Source organism: Camelus ferus, chromosome 8, assembly GCF_009834535.1.
Source record: "Camelus ferus isolate YT-003-E chromosome 8, BCGSAC_Cfer_1.0, whole genome shotgun sequence".
NCBI classification, from domain to species: domain Eukaryota; kingdom Metazoa; phylum Chordata; class Mammalia; order Artiodactyla; family Camelidae; genus Camelus; species Camelus ferus.
Window position 1 is genome coordinate 38,924,200 of NC_045703.1, and position 21,053 is coordinate 38,945,252.

A 21,053-nucleotide genomic window follows, 5' to 3' on the forward strand; every position below is an offset into this window, starting at 1 on the left:
TGTGCATAATAAATATATAAATATTTATTTATGCTTACAGAGCTTACAACTTGCTTAAGAGTTGGATACTACTGTAAATTTACAGCCATGTAATATAAGCAGCAATATTAAAAGGTGTTTAGTATAGTGAGTGAGCATAATAAATGCTCTATAAACTTGTTGAATGAATGAAAGAAAGGCAAAAAATCAGTAGTGCTAAGTAAATAGTACAGATAACAACTGTCCTTCAAGTTTAGGGGTGGGGAGAAAGAAGGCATGTCCTACCTGAAAAAATAAACTACATTTAAAACATATAATGAGAGACATAGACATTGTTCTGTAATAAAATAACATGAAGAAAACTATCATGTTAAGAGATACATCTATCTCAGTAAATTATCGCTGACAGTGACAAAAGTACTGTTTTAATAGCAAATGCTGTTGTTAATAAGCAGTGTACTCAAACATTTATTTATCTTAAAAATTTTAAGTCACATCAAAGTAAAGACCATGTTTCATAAGCTTGACTATCCAACGCATATCAAAATCTTTGGCACATACTTTGTGCATAATAATGTCTCTGGATTTGAAATTAAATTATACATTTCTCATGTGTGAATTCAAATAATTTTTTGAGATTATTTTCAAAACTGTCTCTAAGGGATGAAAATTCCTTATGTTGACCATACTCCATTGAAACCGAGCTTCTTTTTATTTCTATTTCGTTAATATCTTCAGACAGTCCATTCGACTACAGGCTCACTCCGTACTCCCTTTTACAATCTTATAGACTTCTCAATCTTTATTTTTCATATATGACTCTCTGTTCCTTTTACTTTTCTCTCACTGTTTTGAAGCATTATTTCAGAATTCCATACAATATTTAAGGAAATTTTGAGCGAGAGTAATACAAAATTATCTGTATTCTGTGCAATACACATCTTACTCATTTAAATGTGTATAGTATTTTATATCATTCTTAATAATTCTCAAAAAGCATACATATGGATTTTTCCTATGTAGATTTGTCCCACACAAAGGGACAAATCAGATTTTGCTGCATTAATAATTCTTTTTAAACATTCCACTTGTTATCACAAAATAGTGATCCACTAAGTGATTATAACCTTATTGATTCCTGAGGTCACCTAATGTCTGACAACATCTTTCCAAGGAGTGGCTTATGTACAGAGTGAATGTAGTTCTTCTAAACATTTTAAGGGCAATTTGCTCCTTATCTTCTACATTATTTGGTATTCCATTAATGCTAAACTCTCCTGTGTTATTTATATAGCCACTTAATACAGATTCTTTTTTCCTCAAAAATTATTCTTTTAAAAATATATGTATGTTAATTGTGGTATTTTTAATATAAAAATTTCTGTTCACAGGAGCAAAAAAGGCAAATAAAATCTGATGAGAGAAAAGAATGTATTGATTAACAGGTCAGGTAGATTTATGATTCATTCAAACCATTGTGAATGAGTGCATTAGGATTGTATGCGATGACTTGTGAGAACATCCCTGAAGTTTAGTTGAGTGAGAAAAGTGCAGAAAAATACTGAAAGAGCAGGATTTATGGGACGCAGTCGTCGATAGCGTTTCTCACCCACAACTGCTCTTACAGAACTAGTACAGCCCTAGAATTTCTGCTGCTGGATAAAATCTAGGGCAAACTTGTAGTTTACTGCTATTAGATAATAAAACATCTTTTATTCATTTTGGCTTAAAAGAGACTCAGTTCTAAATAATATGTCCAGTCAGTGTAATAATTAAAGACTTCAAAGTTAGACCTTCTCCTCTACCCAGCCCTGGTTTGATGCTGAAGGGAAGCCTATCTGCCTGCCTGTGTTTCTATCCTTGTTCCCACAATTGGCTAACCATGGTTCCCTATTCCTCCTGCATCAAAGGGGTGGTGATGGAAAGAGAGGGGAAAAAATATGTAAAGGATCAGGCAAGATTTTACGTGACTAAGTTACCCTGAGTTGGCACTCCCTGGGCTTGGCAGATGTTTAAAGCTGACTACTTCTAATGGATGGCTTGCAGGTTCTTTGGAGAAGTTCCCATTACTGGACATGTTTTTCCTGCAATTCACTTGACTTAGCCTGATGCAAATATTTGTCTGGTAGTTTCCAACTTCTTCCTAGTCCCCTGGGCATCTGCTGCTGCACTTCAGACTCCAACAGTGAGGCCTCTTCACCACTCCAGATAGCCCTCTCAGGCAGGATTTATAACAGCTCCATGCCAACTCTCTGTTCTGTGGCCTGCATCTTGTCCACAGGAAAGACACACGTTTGGTCTTCTGTGATAGATCACAGTTCATTCCTAGTAAGAACTCTCTGCTCTGCTCACCCAATTCTCTTCAGGAATTCTCTCACCTTTTAGCTCTGTCAGCACTGGGGTCATATATCAAGTTCTCCAAATGGTTTCTCTGAAGCTCCTGTCAGTAGGCTTGAGGTGAGGGTAACCCCTTCCACCCAGTCTCCTGTGGGAGCAGGAATTGGCACTCTCAGCTGATGATAGCTCTCTCTAGCGAAATCCTGTCTTCAGTCTCCAAGTCTGCCTCTTCAACTGCAGCCCTTTTGTATCCTAACAAAGGTTTGGGAAATGGTCTGAAATTTAGTTTTCAGTCCTCCATTTCGCACATCCTGCCTAGACGATGAGGTAGTCAGGCCTCAGGCAAAACTGAAATAGTTACCTTTTAATGTGTTTGCTATAATCTCACTTATATGTAGATTAGTTATCTATCGCTGTGTAACGATAGTACTACAAATTTAGTTGATGAAAATATCAGGGATTTATATTTCAGTTTCTGTCAGTCAGGAGTCTGGGTGTGACTTAACTAAGTCCTCTCTTCAGGCTCTCACAAGGCTGTAATAAAGGTGTCACCTGGAGCTGAGGTCTCATCTGAGGCTCCACTGGGGAAGGACCCACCACCAAGCTTGGCTCGTGTGGTGGCAGGAAGCAACAGTATTTGTTTCTTGTGAGCTGTTAGATGGAGGGCCTAAATTTCTCTCTGGTTGTCAGCTGCCGGCTGCCTTCAACTCTTTGACACGTGGGCTTTTCCAATATGACCACTTGCTTCCTTAAAGTCGGCAAGGAAAATTTTTCGATCAAGATAGGCAATACAATTTTATGTAACACAATCACGTACTTGTAATCATGTACACCCACTCACCTTTGCTATGCTCATTTTATTAGAAGCAAGCCATAAATCCCTAAATTCTAGAAGATGAAGGTGAGAGGGGAGAGTAATAGCTCAGTGGTAAAGTGTGTGCTTAGCATGCACAAGGTCCTAAGTTCAATCTCCAGTACCTCCATTAAAAAAAAAAAAAAGAATTGTGTAAGGGTAAGACCATCAGGAGTCAGGGTGAGTGGGAGCACAGGAACATCTGTCTGCCACAATATATAGACAATGAAAGAAGTCAGACTTACATGTATGTCTGTAAGTGTAGCTATATCTGTGTAAGATTATATGGCTGTGAAGATAACATGGACAAAGACACTAGGTTTTGATATGGGTCATTTTAGAAAGAGCTAGTGAAGTGTGTTAGTATAATAAAGAAGAGAAGGAGAGAGGAAAACCAAAAAGATATGAAGGGAAAAATAAATAAATTCATTTAAAAATAAGCATGCATATGATCACATCTACTCATTTATAAAAAATACATATATGTGAATAATATATACATATATATGAATTATATATAAAGAAATTAAATAAAAACTCTTATAAAGAAGAGAAAAAGAAAAAGATTTATCCTCCTGCTTTCCCTGTAAGATATTCTTCTAAGTTTGGTTAATAGAGCTGAAGTGATATTTTTCCTTTGGAAAAAAGATAAAAACAACAACAGCAGTGGAAGCAAAATGTTTAGCAACTGAATAGCATTTTCTGCATAATTTATTAAAGACTTTAGGATGGTAAACTGTTTCTGTGGATGGTATAACAATCAACTCACATTTTCAGTCACACACACACACACACAATATGTATATCACGGCCCAGTTTTGCTTTCAATTTAGTTGTTGTACAGGAGAATAGAGTTTGAGTAAGTGTTGCCAAGTGTTTAAAACTTGTTCAAAGCATTCTGTTTTAGAGCATCCAAGGAGAAAACAAGAAATGGAAATAAACAACAGATTCCAAATAATTCAGAATGACCTAAAATATCAACATTTGGAAGCCAGTAACTACAGAAAAGGATGATAATAATATTATGAGTTAGTTATCTAGACACATTGCTAATCTAGCTTCTTTAATGAAATAAAATCTTTGATTTATTGTTCTAGAGGACTTAATTAGAAAGTGGTAGAAATTTTGGTTAAAAAAAATTGAGAGAAAAAGGCAAATGAGATGAAAGCCTTATATTGAATCAAAGGACTTAGAGCAAAATTCATTCTTTGCCAATTTCTCTTATGGTCTATTCAGTTTACAAGCTTTCTACTTTTTCTTTCTTCTTCCTCTTTCTGTGGCATCAGTTGCTTTGATTCCTTATGTTATTTCTTCTTCTTTCGTAATCCATTCTGTTGGGTCTAAATGAGAAAAACTTATGACTGTTCAGTAATCATTGCTGAGCTCAGGTAATAAGTATAAATCCATTCATGTCCTTAGATTCTATAATATAGTCAAATATGGGTTTCATGGTTGTACATCTCACAGGAATTTCTCATTGTTTGGCTTTGTATTTGTGTGTCTGTTGTTGGAAGCAGTGATAAGGCTGGAGCACTGTTAGATTATACAGCTAAGAAGTCATAGATTTCTCTTAAACATGTTGCCTTTTTAGTCAGTTTTGAAAGGACTTCAGTGATTGGCTCTTTCGAGGTGAAGTGCCTTGCCATCTCAGAGCCTAACTGTAAGCAGAATGAAGTCCACGTATGAACCGTGACATCTGTGTTTAGTTGTCATATATTTTCTCTCTCCCTCTCCTGTTTTTGTTCCCTCTCCTCCTTTCTTCTTTCTCCTTCTCTTTCCCCCTACTTTCCTCTTTCTTCTGTCTTCTCTCTGACACACATACACACAATTAAGGAGTGAAAGAAACAAATTAATATCACTCAAATTGTTAACAAAACTCAGATGTGTTTCTAATTTAAGACCACATTACAGTTCCATTTTTAGTTTTTCCATACACAGCTGCATACCATGTTGTTCACAATTTTCCCTTTGCCAAAGATACTGTTAAACATTGATTTTGCTTAAAATCTGAAAACAATATACATTTTTCCTTGAATATTGCCTTCAAGATCACAAATAGTCCTTTATTTGTTCTTCATAGGAAGTCTAAAGAGTTCTCTTAAAGATGTTACTACTTACGTATATAAGTAGAACTTAAAAACTGAAATATATTCTTCCCCATCACTTAGAGGTACCACACCAAGTCTTCTGGCCCAAGTGGACTTGCCTTTGGGTACATGTGCTTTACTTCTATCCTGAACAGATTTACCCCTGACACCACTGACTGCTGCCCACTATTGTGATGTGGCTATTATCTCTTTTCAATCATCTAAAAAAAATACCCCCCAAAACAAACAAACAAACAAACTTAGAGAACTTGAAGAAACTTTGAGTCACATTCTCGAATCAATTGCTTTCTTATAGACTTGAGACCCATGGGGGCTGAGGAATTTGCTTTTGTCTACAAACTAGGCCATGATGAGGATGATTATAAAGTGCAATGCTCATGATGTCCCATTTTCATTTGTCAGTGATTTCTTGCAGAACTTTGTTCTGCCTATCATGCTTATGATGGTTCCAACATAAGCCTTTACAGCATGTGATTTTGATAGTAAGCTATTACGCTTCAAACAAAACAAAGGTTATTTTAAATGGGACTCTCATGTTCACTAAACGTTATCATAAAGGTAATCTGGAAGGCAATTCTAAGGCTTGTTCTTAAAGAATAATTTCAACAATGATATCCTTTTTAAAATCTGTGGCTTAATGTGGAAGCTGATATACTGAAATACATTTCCATAAACCCATTGGAAAAAACCATTTCACTTCACATTTTCCTCTAGTCCTTCGTACACCAGTTTTTAGGTTATTGTCTCCTGGTTGACAAGAACATGATTTTAAACTGTATGAGGTTAGTATTATTGTCCCTTTCTTATAGGTAAGGAAGGTCTTAAGAATTTTTGAACCCTTTGTGAACATTTGTGAATCTGATGGAACATGTGAAAATAAACAAGTCACTAAAGCCTCCTGTAAGATTTCTAAAAGCTATTGAGGTAGAGCCAGTAATAGTCACCTCACAGAGTTATGGAGGTGGGCAAATGAAACAAAGTATCTGACACTCCCATCATAGTGTAAGATCACTACAAGCACTCAGTGTGCAATCACGATCATTAAAAAAAAATTACTGTCGATTTTTTAATGTATTTAATTTAAAATATATCTGGGGAATGGTATTCTTCAGAGAATTTTAAGCATACTCTGATGATAGCTTTCAGGTGTCCATTGAGTGAGTTCCTAAGCAGCTTTACAAATAATTGAAGCCATTGAGTGAGCCTTTATTCCAGGAGTGAGCCATTAGTCATTGTTTTTGCAAAGTGCTTTCTCAGAGACTTCAAATGGGCAAATTCTCCTGGACCAGGACTGAGAATTCCTGAGGTTTGATATGAAACAAAATGTACCATGTTAAGTTTGGACTTTCGGATTGCTGGTATCTGGCATCCCCAGTCTATGATCAGAGTGTGTTTAGAGCCATAAATCACATAGGTCCTCTTCAATATGGGCCAGGCTACAGGGAGTGTCCTCTACTTTTGAGAGCAATTTATGTTTGCTGATCTCCTTAGATAAAGAGCTTATAAACTAAGTGAAACAAAAGAATACAAAAGTGTTATTAGTCCTTTGAGGAGAAGAAATGATCTAACTCCTAAGGAGTGTACTTTGTTCAGCAGATGCAGTTAGGCGCTCACTCCATAGAGATGAATAGTGAAACAGGCTTCCAACCACCAAGCATTTTGGAATCATTTCTCAGGATGCTTTCAGTAGCTCCATAAACAATACAGACTATGCCCATTACCATGGGGTAAAGTGAGTAGTAATGTAGGAAGCTTTTGATTCCTTTTTACAGAAAGAACCATAATATTATTCAAACAAAAGTGGAGCCACTTCGAATTTCCCATCCTTTTTCATTGTCTTTGTTGAAAAGGGATATCAGAGACAGAAAGAAGTAAATGGGCTTTGAGGAGCAGAGTGAAGACAGAAAAACACTTTCCATAGAAATCAAATGGCACTAACATTGCAAAATAATACCAGACTTGGCAAACTCTAAAACAAATGTGTTTTAAATTTGGCCCTGGAAGATTTCTGTGGTATAATCCCCAAAAAAGACTGAGTAAAGAGCCATCTCCATTTAAATCCTCCTCAATGGGAACTATAATTTATGCTGCCTTTGGTTAGATCTGAGGGAAGAATTAGGCCCATTTGCCTTTAAAAAAAAAGATTTATTTTAAGATAGAAGACTAAGCAGGTGTACAAAGAATTCTGGGTTAATAAAAATAAAATATTCTTTCTTTGAAGCCAAATAACAGAATCCATCTGGGTTACCTAATACTGTAAGTATTTATCTTAAAAATACAAATTAAGCAATTTTCCTAGGAGTGGGGTGAGCAGGGGTAATGAGGGGCAGCTCTGCCTGGCCTGGACTAAGTTTAAACAGGTTTTTGAGAAACACCGGAATGAATGCCCAGAGATCTTTTTGAGTTGACTCTTGGCAGATGAGCAGTGTGCTATTTTTGAAAACATATTTACTACAGAATAGGACACACATACACAGTTGAGAGTTCACAAGGCCTGAGGGTTCATTAATATTCATAATTGTTGGTCTCCTGAGATGACACAGGCAATTTGATTACATGAAATAAGCAAACAGCATTTTGCTGAGTGGATTTATATGAAAAAGCTTGAGTGTCAAAGACTGGGTGATTCAGACAACGTCAGTACCTCATTAGGGGAAAGAAGCTGAGCTATTCTCATCTAATTATAGATTTTCCTAAAGTGTAATTATTTTAAAATAACGTTAAACTCAAAGTCCTGTTAGTTCTGAGAACCAAGACATGAGAAAGGTGAGGCTTAACGTCTTCATACAGTTTATGAGCAACTGAAATCTGGAGATAATGTGCATGTGTCCAAGAGACCTATCGTGCAGTTTTTTTCCCCCAGAATGTCTTGTCATCTCAGAAATTGTGTGTATGTCCACAGTAGTGTCTATCCTAGAAGCTGATCCCTGATAAGGTGTGTTCTTTTTAAGCAATGAATTAAAATTTCATATATGTACGGACAGGCAAATTTGAAACAAATTCCTTGAAGAAAGGTTGTATTTTCCTCATCTTCATGCACTTTGGGTTAAAATGGGTAAAATGTCCAGGCATAGCTACATTTTTAAACAAAAAACTTAGGTATGAGACCTGGCTGAAGGTGACCTTATATTCGGGCTATGATAGCACAGCAAAGCACTTTTTTTTTTTTTTTTTTTTTTTTTTTGATGACGTGTTGATTTGGAGGGAATCTGGAAGAGGCTGGTAGAGATTACTTGGAGCGCAGCCCCACCATGTCTCCCTTGGTGGCTCCAAAGTACAGACAACATTCAACTTAGCTATTTAATAAAATTGTATTAATTGGAATTGACATAAAATACATTATATATTTTATACATTATACATATAATATATACATTATACTACATTTACAGTCATCCCTCGGTAACCTTTGGGGATTGGTTCTAGGACTCTCACTGATACCAAAATCCACGGATGATCGAGTCCTTTATATTAAATGATGCAGTATTTGCATATAACCTACATACACCCTTCTATATACTTTAAATTGTCTCTAGATTAATAATACTTACTACAATGTAAATGCTTTGCAAATAGTTGTAAATACAATGTAAATGCTATGTAAATACTTGCTGGAGCATGGCAAATTGAAGTTTTGCTTTTTGGAATTTCTGGGATTTTAAAAAATATTTTCTATCTGCTGTTTGTTGAATATGTGGCTGCAGAATCTGAGGGTACAAAGGACTGACTGCACACACACACAAACACACACACGTAGATTAACTTCTATGTATATATTACAACCCAGCTGTTGATGCTCACTTCCACCCCTGCATCACATACTGCTAGTAAAGAGTCAGTATTTGTCCTGTCTTGTGTTGCTACTTCTTTTCTTATGCATATTTTCTCCTTTCCCAAGCATAATAGCTGTGAAAGTCTTCAAGGATATAAATAATCTCATATACAAATGTGAAATTTTAAGCATCATATGTATTTGCAGATTAAAAAAAAATCAGTATAGATCAAAGTAGATAAAATTTTATTCCCCATTTTGGCAACAGTGTGAGGACATGGGATGGTGTGGTTTAGTTAATCTGTATAAAGAAATATGGATGCGTCATGAATGTATTTCTATTTTTTAACAGGTAGTACAGATTTTGAGCCACTAGTTCTACTCTGCATTGCTGTCTCCCTAAGCCCTTAAAACAGTATGATCTCAGCGAGATTCCACTGGATGCACGTACGTGGATGGGTAGAATCCGATGACTATGACCTGATTTTTCATCTAAAGCAAAAGTTGGTATTTGCATTTAGAATTGGTAGGACAGGAGAGAGGAGACGCATACAGTTGCTCCAAGCAAAATAGTTTTGGTTGAATCTAACTGTCAAATTCAACATACAGTTTATCATACTTTTTTCCTTCTTTTTTCTAGGACATGAGAAAGGAATTGATGGAGACAGCAGAAAGATTATTACATAACAAAAGATGTTGCATAGCCAAAAATGTTGGGGCTTCTCTTTGCTGGGCTATCCCATTTCCTTATTTATTTATTTTTCTAGACTGAAATGGTACACAACATACTCCACTTCCTTTTTCTCTTAAAACCTGGTTATAGCTCTGTTTAGCTTGAGGTCAGTCTAACCATACCCCTTCGTTAGATGCTGTGTAACCTCAGCATAGGCGGCTGAAATGGTGCCCCTTCTGGGGCTGAGGGACTCATTAGTGAAAACAGATCATTTAGTAGTACTCTGGTATCAAAAAGAAAAGCAAAGTGAATTTCCTCAGTTTCTCAAACAGTGGCTCTGTGAAAGAAATACAGCCATTTGACTTACTGGTATTCATACCATAAAAGCGAACTGAAAATCTAAAAGTTGGGAGCAATTGTTGTAATGTATTTAATCATGTGAGGTTGATTTGTTTGTTTGATATATAAAACAAAAACGAAATTTTAAACTTCTCTTCCATAATTGGTGAATAAAAAAAGGGAGATATGATTTTCCACCGGACAAACCCTGAAGGACTAATCTTTTCCATGAGAATCTTGACAAGAGTTTTTAAAACCACTTAACAATCCTAACAGATCAGTGTGATCATATTCTAGCCATTTGTCTTTTAGTGTTAACTGATTTTAATTTTTAGAGACTTATCTAGTAACCTGTTCTCTAGGGCAGAAGATAATATTTGTGTCAAGTCTCTAACTCCATTAGCAAATGCTACCATGAAAAAAATCGGTCTGATATTATTTGCTTAGAGTTGAGCATTCTCAAGCGAGTAAATTTAATTTTAAGGAGCTGAATTTGAACTATGGCTACTGTGAATACATAATGGTGTGCTTTCAAAATTGTCAGCCTTAAAGTGAGGATCAGGAGCTGGCTGATCTTCTGTGCCTATCCTTTTAATGTCAAGTCGCATTCATGTAACATTAAGCCCCCCGCCTTTGACCCTGAAGTAAGAGCTTGGGATGCAAATCTATGTTATGCATGAAGGATTCTGTAGTTTTAGGCATGATAAAGAACATTTATCTAATCCCCTAAACATGAATTCCTTCATCCCAATGGAAACACCAAGCAGTGATTTTCTCCTGGGCAGCTTTGTAGAAGGTAGTAATACTTGGGTATAGAAGTTGGAAGACTAATTATAACTCACATTTATTGAGTGATTTCCATGTGCCAGCCACTGTTTTAAGAGCTTTGCATATCTACTTCAAGTAATCCTCTGAACAACCTATGAAGTGGTTATTAATTGCCTTCCCCTTGTTAAATATGAAGGAGATATACAAAAAAAGATGTTAATCATCCTGCCCAAGGGCACAAAGCCAGGAAGCCAATAAGTAGAAGAGTTGGCATTTGAACCCAGGGAGTCTGGCTACAGAGCTTGTCCTTTTGCTCATGTGATACATAGTCCTTAAGACTAGATGTCATACTACTAGTAATCCAAACTGTCAGGTTACAAGATAAAATCAATTTTCCTTTCACAGAACCTTGAATACATACACCTTACAAAATTTTACGTCATGGATTCTAACACAAATATTTTAAATATGGCAATAAAAATGTAAAGAAAAAAATCATGGGTTAGCTATGTACTGATCACTGGTATAAATATATCATTTTATGAGCTACTATAAAGGATGCAACTATGTATACAATTTTTTGTAGAAATTTGCAAGCAGAGGGAGATATAAAAACAATATAATGTAATATGTGAAAGGGTCATATGATTGTGTGAATACAATGCACTTGAGAAACTCAGAACAGAGACGATACCACTTTTGATCTAGGGTAGATAGCTTCTAAACTAAAACCCAAAATGTTAGTTGGGAATATACCATAAAAAGTTTTGAATGTCATGTGAAATACTTTAAGTCTGCAGAGAATCTAAAGATTTTGGAGTTTGGCAGATGGAATGTTCGAGTTTAATAATGCAAGAAAAATCACTTTGAAAATTATCAAAGTTGATTTAGATATAAAGATTAATTTTTGTCAATTGAGGTATAATTGACATAACGTTATATTAGTCTCAGGTGTACAATGTTATGATTTGATATTTGTATATATCACAAAGTATATGCACTCATCACAACAAGTTCAGTTCCCATCCATCATTACACATAGTTAGCAAAATTTTTTTCTTCTGATGAGAACTTCTCAAGCTGCTGTTTTAGACACTGATGATTTGGCTGTAAACAAGAGAAATTAAGTCCCTGCCCTCACGGAGTTTATAGTGAATCAGATAATAAAGATGTAAATAAAAATATAATTTGAATACCAGTAAGCGGTATGAAGAAAATGAAGCAAGTAGGAGATGGAAAATTATGAGCACAAAGAGGTGTTCCACATCAGGTATTCAGAGGATACTTACTGCAGAGGTAACATTTGAGCAGAGACCTGAAAGATGAAAAAGACTAGCACATCGTAACATCTAGGGAAGAGGATTCCTGACAGAAGTAATAAAAAGTTCAGACGATAATTTGATTTTCTTCTTTGGCTAAGTATAATGGAAGAAAGTAAAGGATTTTTAAAAAGGAGAATGAGTATGACCTCATTTATGTTTTGAGCAGATCATTCTGACTGTGGTACAAATCAAGTTAAAAATGAAAACAAAGAAATCAGCTTTTTGTAGGTAGCTAGTAAATCTTGAAGGTGGGTTAAATGTAGACTGAATGGGAAAGAGGAATCAAGAATGCTAGGTTCCATCAACCGGCTGAATGAAAAGAGAATACTGACCATTACATTTGGCAAGATGGAGGTCAATGGGGACATTGACCATGACTAAAGACAAGAGACTGATTGGGTGAACTAAAGCGAGAATTAGGAAGAAAGGAATTGAAAAAAATACACAGAGACAACTGTTTTGAGGAGTTTTCTGTACAATAGAGGAATGGAACAGGAGCTGGTCAGAAATTTGAATATAAGCATGTCTATTTCAATGTACAAAATAGACTTAGGAATATGACATATATACAAGATATAAAATGGAAAATTGATAATACAGGGCATAAAGGGGATTATTTTAGAAATAAAGGTCTTGATCAGGTAAGAGAGGATAGGATACAGTACACAAGAGGAAGGGGTTGCCTGTCCTAATAACATCCAGTGGGATAGGGGAAAAGGCAAAGTTCATAAACACAGATGCAGTAGAACAGTTAAATCTGACAGGAGATTGATTTTTGTTTTATTATTTTAATTTTTTCAGCTGGATGAGAAGCAAGGTAAGGAAGACATTAGATGACTGACATGCGAGGAGATTTGTTCTGGATAGTGGAAAAGCAATTTTGCCAAGGAAGTATAGTGGAATTTCCAGGAACTGTTTAATATTCCCAAGAGATTTGGGGTCATATAATTAAAGTGAAGTCTCAGCATGTTTGTGTGTCTTTCTGCAGTCGTATTCAACTGCTCTGGTAGGTAATGAAGAGGCTTTAATTTGACTTGGGGTTTTGCAAGAGGTTACAACAGAATAGAATGGCAGGAGAACTAAATGTATGCAAAGAAATGATCTCAGTTAAAAAGCAAGAAATGTGTGCTGGGTTAGGAGGAAAGTGAGGCCCATTGTGGGGTGGGTATTTGTGGAGTCAAAGATAAGAGCTCCAGTGGAATTAAATAATTGTTAGAGTGGGAGACCTACGATAATTCAACTGGAAAAAATAAGAAGTAGTGGTCAGGATGAGTCGCTTGAAATCAATGTTTCAGACAGCCTGTGCCAAGGTCTAAAGTACAAGCAAGGGACTCAGTGGCCAAGGTGGGGGAAGAGGGGAAAAAAAAAGCTTTGGAACGGAGGTCAGAGAACTGAGAGGAGGGAATATCAGGTCCATTCCTAGAGGGAGTTGCGTTTGCCAAAAATGATGATAGTAATGGCAGTGGGGAGGAGGAAAGTGAGCCAGATGCCCTGGTTTCCAGTGAAGAAGGGAAAACGCCCTGGATATCAGAAGGTGACGACGTTCAGCTGGTAGTGAGTTGTAAAGTCATATAGTGGGAACCTTATGACAATAGGGGTATTTTGAAAGAAGAAGGAGGAGACATGGTCCATTAGAGAAAGGATAAGATATTTATCTCTAAAAAATGTGGGAAAACTTACAATGGTGAAATGAGCAAGGAAAGATTTCTCTGATGAAGGATAAACATTCAATGATTAATGGGGAAATTTCAGGTGGAAAACTTTAATAATAGATTACATTTATTAATGGCTAGAATTATACGTGTTATCTTAGAAAGATATCACAAGTTAGTTATTTAGTACTCTCATTGGTAAAGGAGGAAAAGACAGCTTAGGGAGGTTGACAATATGCCCAAGGCTGTCAGAAGGCTTGCAGTAGGAAGGGCTGAATTTGAACATAGGTCTGTCTGATTTCAGAGCCTGTGCTTCTTACACTTCACTGCATAATCATTTGTTCAATCTATTTATGCAGAAGAAGTAGATAGTACATGATATGTTAGGAGCTACACAGGTGGTGAGCTAAAACACTAAAAGATAGGAATAGTCCTCTTTTCATACGTTCTAAAAAGTCAATATATTAATCTGCACTGGACACTTAAAATGTACAAAGCATTATGGGAAACAAAAAATATGAGAAATCTCTGCCTTCCAGCTGTTTGTTAGCCTTTTATACCACGTATATCCCTATTATATTATGTGTATACATACATCTATGCCCATAAATTGTATATATAAAGATGACTATATAATAAGTCAATTTTTCAGCGCTAAAAAAGTGTTATAAACAATCAGCAGAGAACAAAAGTGTTTAGGGTAGAAATCATCGTGGGCTGGAGAGGTCGAGAAGGCTTTGCGGCAGACAAAGAACTCTGCCAGACTTAGAAGGATGCGGAGGACCCAGAATGACAGCAGTGAGGAAGGTCTCAGGCAGAAGTGAAAACAGGGACAACGGCAGAAACGCTAAAACCCTTACTCTCGTGCGAAAGAACCCAAAGCAATGTCCTCAGCTACACTCAGTTTCATCACGGCTGTGTGGGAGGTTTACATGGAAGAGAAACAGGATGTTAGACTGGAATAGTAAGTTGGGACCATGTCGTGCAGAGCCTTGAATAATAGGATAGGAGCTCAGGCTTTTCAGAAGAACTTTTGGAAGGCTAAGCCAAGGAGTTGAAATCTGCAATAATATTCATCAAGGAACTTGGGATACATTCTTGATTATGGGAGTACAGGGGTGAAAAGTTTATTGTGTAAACTCTGGCTTTTTTTTTTTTTTTTTTTTTTTTTTTTGCTGCTTGGAACAAATACTAATGTTATCCCAGGGTATTCCAAATGAATCCCTGCCATTCTTATCTTTTTCCAAGTCACATCTCAGAGTCTCTTCACTTTAATCAAGCTACCCGCAACTTATGCACACATCTGGTCCAGCACTACCTCTGGGTGTGTTTTGCAAATGGTTGCTGCTCTGCCTGGAAGACCCTCATTCCTCAGCTGCAGGACCTGCATTTTGCTTCCTTCAAGACCTTGCTAGAGGCTCATGTTCTCTTAGAACTAACAGACTAACTTCCCTCCTATGAGATCAGCTCCCGGCTTTGTATTCCTTGGCACTGGAGTATTTGTAGGTATGTTATTTTGGCTTTGCTTATGTTGTCTATTTGTTGTCTGTGTGTTACCTTTGTCTCGGGTCAGTGACCTTGTTTCCAATTTTTTAAGTATTCTTCAACGCAATTAGCATACTGCTTTGAAAACAGGAGAAGAATACCAAGAAACGCCCTTGAACTCAGCTTTGTTTCTCTGGACTAGGTGGTTATCTTTGGTTTAAGGGTCATGATAATAATTAACCATGGTGTATCAAATTGAATTGTCATTTATAATATTTTGGATCTGATGACAAAATCAGATTTAAAAAAATTTCTACATCTAAAATTTCACTGTGGTTTGGCGAAATCTTTTTTTCTTTTTTCTTTTTTCTTTTTTTGTTATGAACCCTATCTTAATTGGAGGAGCTAATGGAAACTTCACTGAATCTTATCTGGAGACATTTATAACTCCTTGCAATTTATTTTTATTATCCAGTTCAAGCCAAGCAAAAATTTATACATTCTTTCTTTTATATTTGTAGCCTTGTTGAAAAAAAAGGTATTTGTCAATCACAGGTTTTAAGGATCATTTTTCCCTGATGTCTCATTTAATTATGGAAAACAACCTGTACAATGTAGAAACCCGCTGTCCCCAGACCTCACCTTCCAAATGCAGTTGTAACCCTAATAAAATGCCAATCACCCTACAAATCAATATGTAAAATAGCACTCTATTTGATCTCTGTGTTCTTAGTCTCTCCACTATTTCACATAAACTCATTTTTCCTTCCTCACTTCTTTCTTTTCATCACATTTATTAATAAGTTCATGGAAAGGTTTCAGATTTTTTAAAATACAATAAAGAAGCAATCTCCATTCAGTGTTATCCTGATTAGGTCATTACTTGAAACTTGTTAATACTGGTTTATTTATACATAAGAACATTTATATTTATTCATGTGAGAGAGTGTTTTTATTTCCAACATGTTTGTAATTATTTTCTATTTTGCTTTTATAAATCATAAAATTTTAGAGTCAGAAAGGGCCCATTATGTAATCTCATTTTAAAGAACTAAGAGAAACTTAGAGATTTATCTCAGGAGATGCAGCCAGTTAGCATCAGAGCTGAAACTGGAACTTTCTTTGCTAAAACACCCAGACACACAGGCATACACACATACATCCCACTTGTGCTATGACCGAGGTCAGTATGGACTTTGGGGGTTACATGATGTTTATGACATGCCTGGTTCTTGGAATTTACACACAGTGGGAGAGATAAAGAGATAAAGCAATCAACTACAATACGAATTGTTATAAAAAACACATAAGTAAATTGATATGAAAGTTCAAAAGGAATTTAGGGATAGTCTTTAGAGAAACAGTCATTTTAAAATGTGTTTTAAAATTCAGCTAAGCTTTTTACACATTGAGTGTAAGAAAGAACGTGTTGGAAACAGAGCAAACAATAGGAGTTAAAAAAAAAAAAAAGAGGTATTAAGTGTGCGTAACTTGTTCAAAGAATGGTGACTGATTCCATCTGGTGACAGGTTGGGGAGGGGCCGGAAGGGGAGGAGAGCGGCATAAGACAAAGAGACAAAGATGAACAAGAGCTAAGTTTTGGTAGACCTGGTGTACCCTGCTGCAGGTTTTAGACTTTGCACTTTAGAGACAGTAGGGAGATATGGAATTTTTAAAGCGACAAAGTCATGTGTGTCAGCAAGATAAATTGTGGCTATGTGGTAGCACGGATCAGAGAGAAGAGGTTGAAGTACTTCATGTGAGAAATGATCAGGAGCTTAACTAGGACAGTGTCAGAACAACTGGAGGGAAAGAGATTGATTCAAAAGATTCTGGATGCAAGGAACAAGCGTGGGTGACTGAACAGATTTAGGTGAGGGAGGACTTATTGGTATTTACAGCTGATTACTGGATGCTGTGGAAAGGACATAAAATATATAGGAACTCATTCCAATGTTCTATACACTAAACAATGCCAACAATGGTTACCTCATTACATTTTTTTAATACTGGCTAAAGGTTGTATTTCTGGATATAGACTTTGTCCAATTCAAATTGTCTTAAAGTAATATCTATACTCCTTTCTATGTTTTAGTAATAAAGAATTAAGTTTAAACTTCAGTGTTTAACAATAAACATAACAAAAGTCAGGAATTCTCAGATGCACTGTTTATTTCATTAGTTTTTTTTCTTTTAATTGAAGTACAGTCAGTTATAATGTGTCAGTTTCTGGTGAGCAGCACAATGTCCCAGTCATGTGTATATATACATATATTCATTTTCATATTCTTCTTCATTAAAGGTTATTACAAGATATTGAACATAGTTCCCTGTGCTAGACAGAAGAAATTTGTTTTTTTTTAAAAATCTATTTTGTGTATTTAGTGGCTAACATTTGCAAATCTCAAACTCCCAAGTTTATCCCTTCCCACCTCCTTTCCCCTGGTAACCAAAAGATTGTTTACTATGTCTGCAAGTCTGTTTCTGTTTTGTAGATGAGTTCATTAGTGTCCTCTTTTTTCTTTTTTCACATTCTGCATATAAGTGATATTATACAGTATTTTTCTTTCTCTTTCTGGCTTACTTCACTTAGAGTGACGATCTCTAGGTCCATCTATGTTGCTGCAAATGGCGTTATTTTATTCTTTTTTATGGCTGAGTAGTATTCCATCATATAAATATACCACAACTTATTTATCTAGTCATCTGTCAATGGACTTTTATATGCCCAAGAGCAAATTTCAACAAAGACTAAGCATTAATAAATGTGTAGGTTCATGAATGCTTGGACTTCAATGAGACATATTGAGAAATTTGATGTCATAGTCTTTTTATTCAAGTATGTGCAATATATGTACAAAAATATAAATAATCATTTATATATATATATATATATATATATATATATATATACACACACACACACACACAAACATTATTTAGGACTTATATGTTAAGAGTTGTTTTAAATGATTTACAAAGACTGACTCATTCATTCTACATAATAATCCTACAAGGTAGATAGTATTATTATTCCCAGTTTATAATGATAGAACCTGAGGCCCAGATTATTTAAGAAGCTTAACCAAGTTCACAAAGCTTGTAAGTGGCAGAGCCTGACTTTAAATCCAAATGGTCTGACTCCAGAATCCCTGTTACATTTTTTTAAAGAACATAAGAAGTAATCATTTGCCATTGTTTCTGTATGTTAATATTCAGGTAAAGCACAGCTCAGCCTTTAACACTGTAGTTGTTCAAAAACCCTGTGTATGAAAAGAAAAATAATATAATGTTTAGACAAAACTCTAAATAGAAGTGTGTTGGGTGAATATTCCATAAATTGGTAAAATACATATAGCTTATTCATTGAAACTATTATACAATTATGGGTCTTTGATTCAAATAAATATCTATCTGCATGCACCATTTTTATTTCTAGTAAAAAGAAAAAGTAGAGCAGACACAAAACACAAAAGGTGTTATTTAGCTGTTGGAAATTAGTTTTTCATGTGCATAAACACACTTGAGTGTTATAAAGACAAGTTAACAATACTTTGTTTCTAAGAAATAATCAGTCTATTTATAAATAACTCTGCAATTAAAAATTTTTTTCCAGGAAATAATCCACAGAGACTTTGGGAAGTTAAAAGTAGGAGGGAAGTTAAGGAGGAGGAACGCTGTAGCTACAGTGGATTGTGTTAAAAAATGACCACTATTCTCCTTCCCTTTTGCTATCATGACCTTTTGAGTTAACTATTTATCATTTTAGAATTCCTACTCAGTTTCATTTTATCCAGGTTGCTTTCTCTGGCTTCCCTGAACAGTCTTCCTGATTGAAAGCCTCCCTTCTATTAGACCCAACTGAGCCAACCAAGGAAATACATGGAACTCGTACCAAAAAAGCATTGAGCATATTAATGGCCTAGTGCCCATGGCTCACGCTCCTGAATGGTTCATGTTAAGGAGCTGCCAGGATTACCCCATGCTGGTTAGTTTTCATAAATTCATCTGATAAAAATGGTGCAGGGCATGGGAGGACAAAAAAGACTGATTCCAGGCATAGGTCTTGTGGGGAATATATTTTAGTGAGGCTGGGCTAGTGCTTAATGCATTGCAGTGTATTTCAGGGGAGGAAGACTATATCTGATCAGGTATCTATATGAAATTCCACCTCTCTATATCCATATCTGCCTGCAAATAATAAACACACATCCCCTTACTATGTTCTGCTTATTGCTTTGCAAAGAGCTGAGGCTAATAGCTATCAATTCCTCTTGATTTATATAGAAAAATAACTCTAGAGTTTCTTCTCAGTGTGGGGTGAAAAAGTCCAGCCACCCGGCTTCTAGCTTTCAGTTCAACACTAATTAGCTAGACAGTATTGATGAAAATTCCCAGCTCCCCTGAGTCTCGTCTGCACAGTTAGAGACCTATGTCTTCTTCCTAGGATTGCTGTAATCATTAAACGACATGGCCAATGGATGTTCTAGGAAAGTCTTGTTTCTTTCTGGGTTGCTTTGTTCTCTTGATTCTACTAACTGATAAAGAATATGAGGTAAGTGAGAAACAAAAGGGAAAATTAAATTTGTGTGTGTGTGTGTGCACAAATGTGGTGCTTGTTTTTCACATTTCAAAAGCTTCACACACTGATCTTTTTTTTCCTTTAGGGTCACAGTGAATTGAGTGAGCTAATTCAAAATATGAGAATTAAAAGACCAGCTTTGTTCCTGGAATTTTGAACTTGGATTATCACTCATTGACTCTAAAGGAAGTAGTATGACATAGTATCTGGTGGCATGAAACAAACGATAAATAACAGTGACTAAAGTAACAAATACTAGCACAGCACCACTTACAGAAGAGCTTTCACAAGCTTTACCTTGATGAATCCTCACTACTGTCCTGGGAAGTAGAGGTCATTATTATTTCCATTCCATAAACAGGGAAATGGGCCAAAAGAGATAAACTTCCCCAGCACCACACAGTGAGGAAGACACAGCTGTTACTTTGACCCAGGTCATCTGAAATCAGATTCTGGTCTGTTCCCACCATACTGTACTTCATTCCCCAAAAAACAATTCTTGTTAGTATTTTTTAAAAAAGGGCTTCATTTAACTTTTTTTTTTTTTCCCTAATGGTTCCCAGAGCCAGAACTGAAGCTGTTAGGAGTGAGACAAGATCCCAACGAGGACAAAACCTGGAGATAAGAGCAGGGCGGTTAACACTTCCAGAGTACTTGCTTCACCCCAGATATTGCTATCAGGACTTTGCACATATGAGTTCTTTCAATGGTTATATAAACCCAAATCCTGGGATACAACATTCCTCTCCCCATCCACACACACTGAGGTTAAATAACCTGCTTATGTTTGTACAGTGAATTAGTTGAACATCTGAATTTGCACCTTGGAAGCCTGACTTCGGGTTCCCATTGCATAACGTTTGCATCATGTCTCTCCGACCAGCCCGTATCAGGTTCACTCAGGGGCAGCCCCAGCATCACAGTATGGGGGAGAGGCCCAACTGGCAGATGGAGCAGTTGCGAGGAGACTAAAGTTAAAAAAGATATACATGATCAGTGTTGGAAAACAAGAGGGCACAATGCTGAAAGTCCAGAGGGGAGGTCTAGCGAGGAAGAATAGATGGAGTTCTCTATGATAAATGGTCAGCTTTTCTCTTCTCCTCGATGGTTGAGGATTGACTTGTTCATACGCCTCAGTTTGTGTCACATAATCATCAATAATCTATAAAGACCTCTCTTGTCT

The 21,053-nt window shown here is 36.2% G+C and overlaps 1 long non-coding RNA gene across 4 annotated transcripts in view; it reads right to left on the reverse strand.

Annotated features, from left to right (window-relative positions):
• LOC106730251 overlaps window positions 1–21,053 on the reverse strand; it is a 92,330-nt gene that overhangs the window by 7,509 nt on the left and 63,768 nt on the right. For 3 of the 4 annotated variants that reach the window (XR_004321951.1, XR_001366702.2, XR_004321950.1), the window contains one exon: window positions 20,694–20,838. This is a non-coding gene — a long non-coding RNA (uncharacterized LOC106730251). Of the gene's footprint in view, window positions 1–17,890; window positions 18,552–20,693; window positions 20,839–21,053 lie in introns of those variants that run through there. The other variant, XR_004321952.1, reaches the window with a different exon arrangement.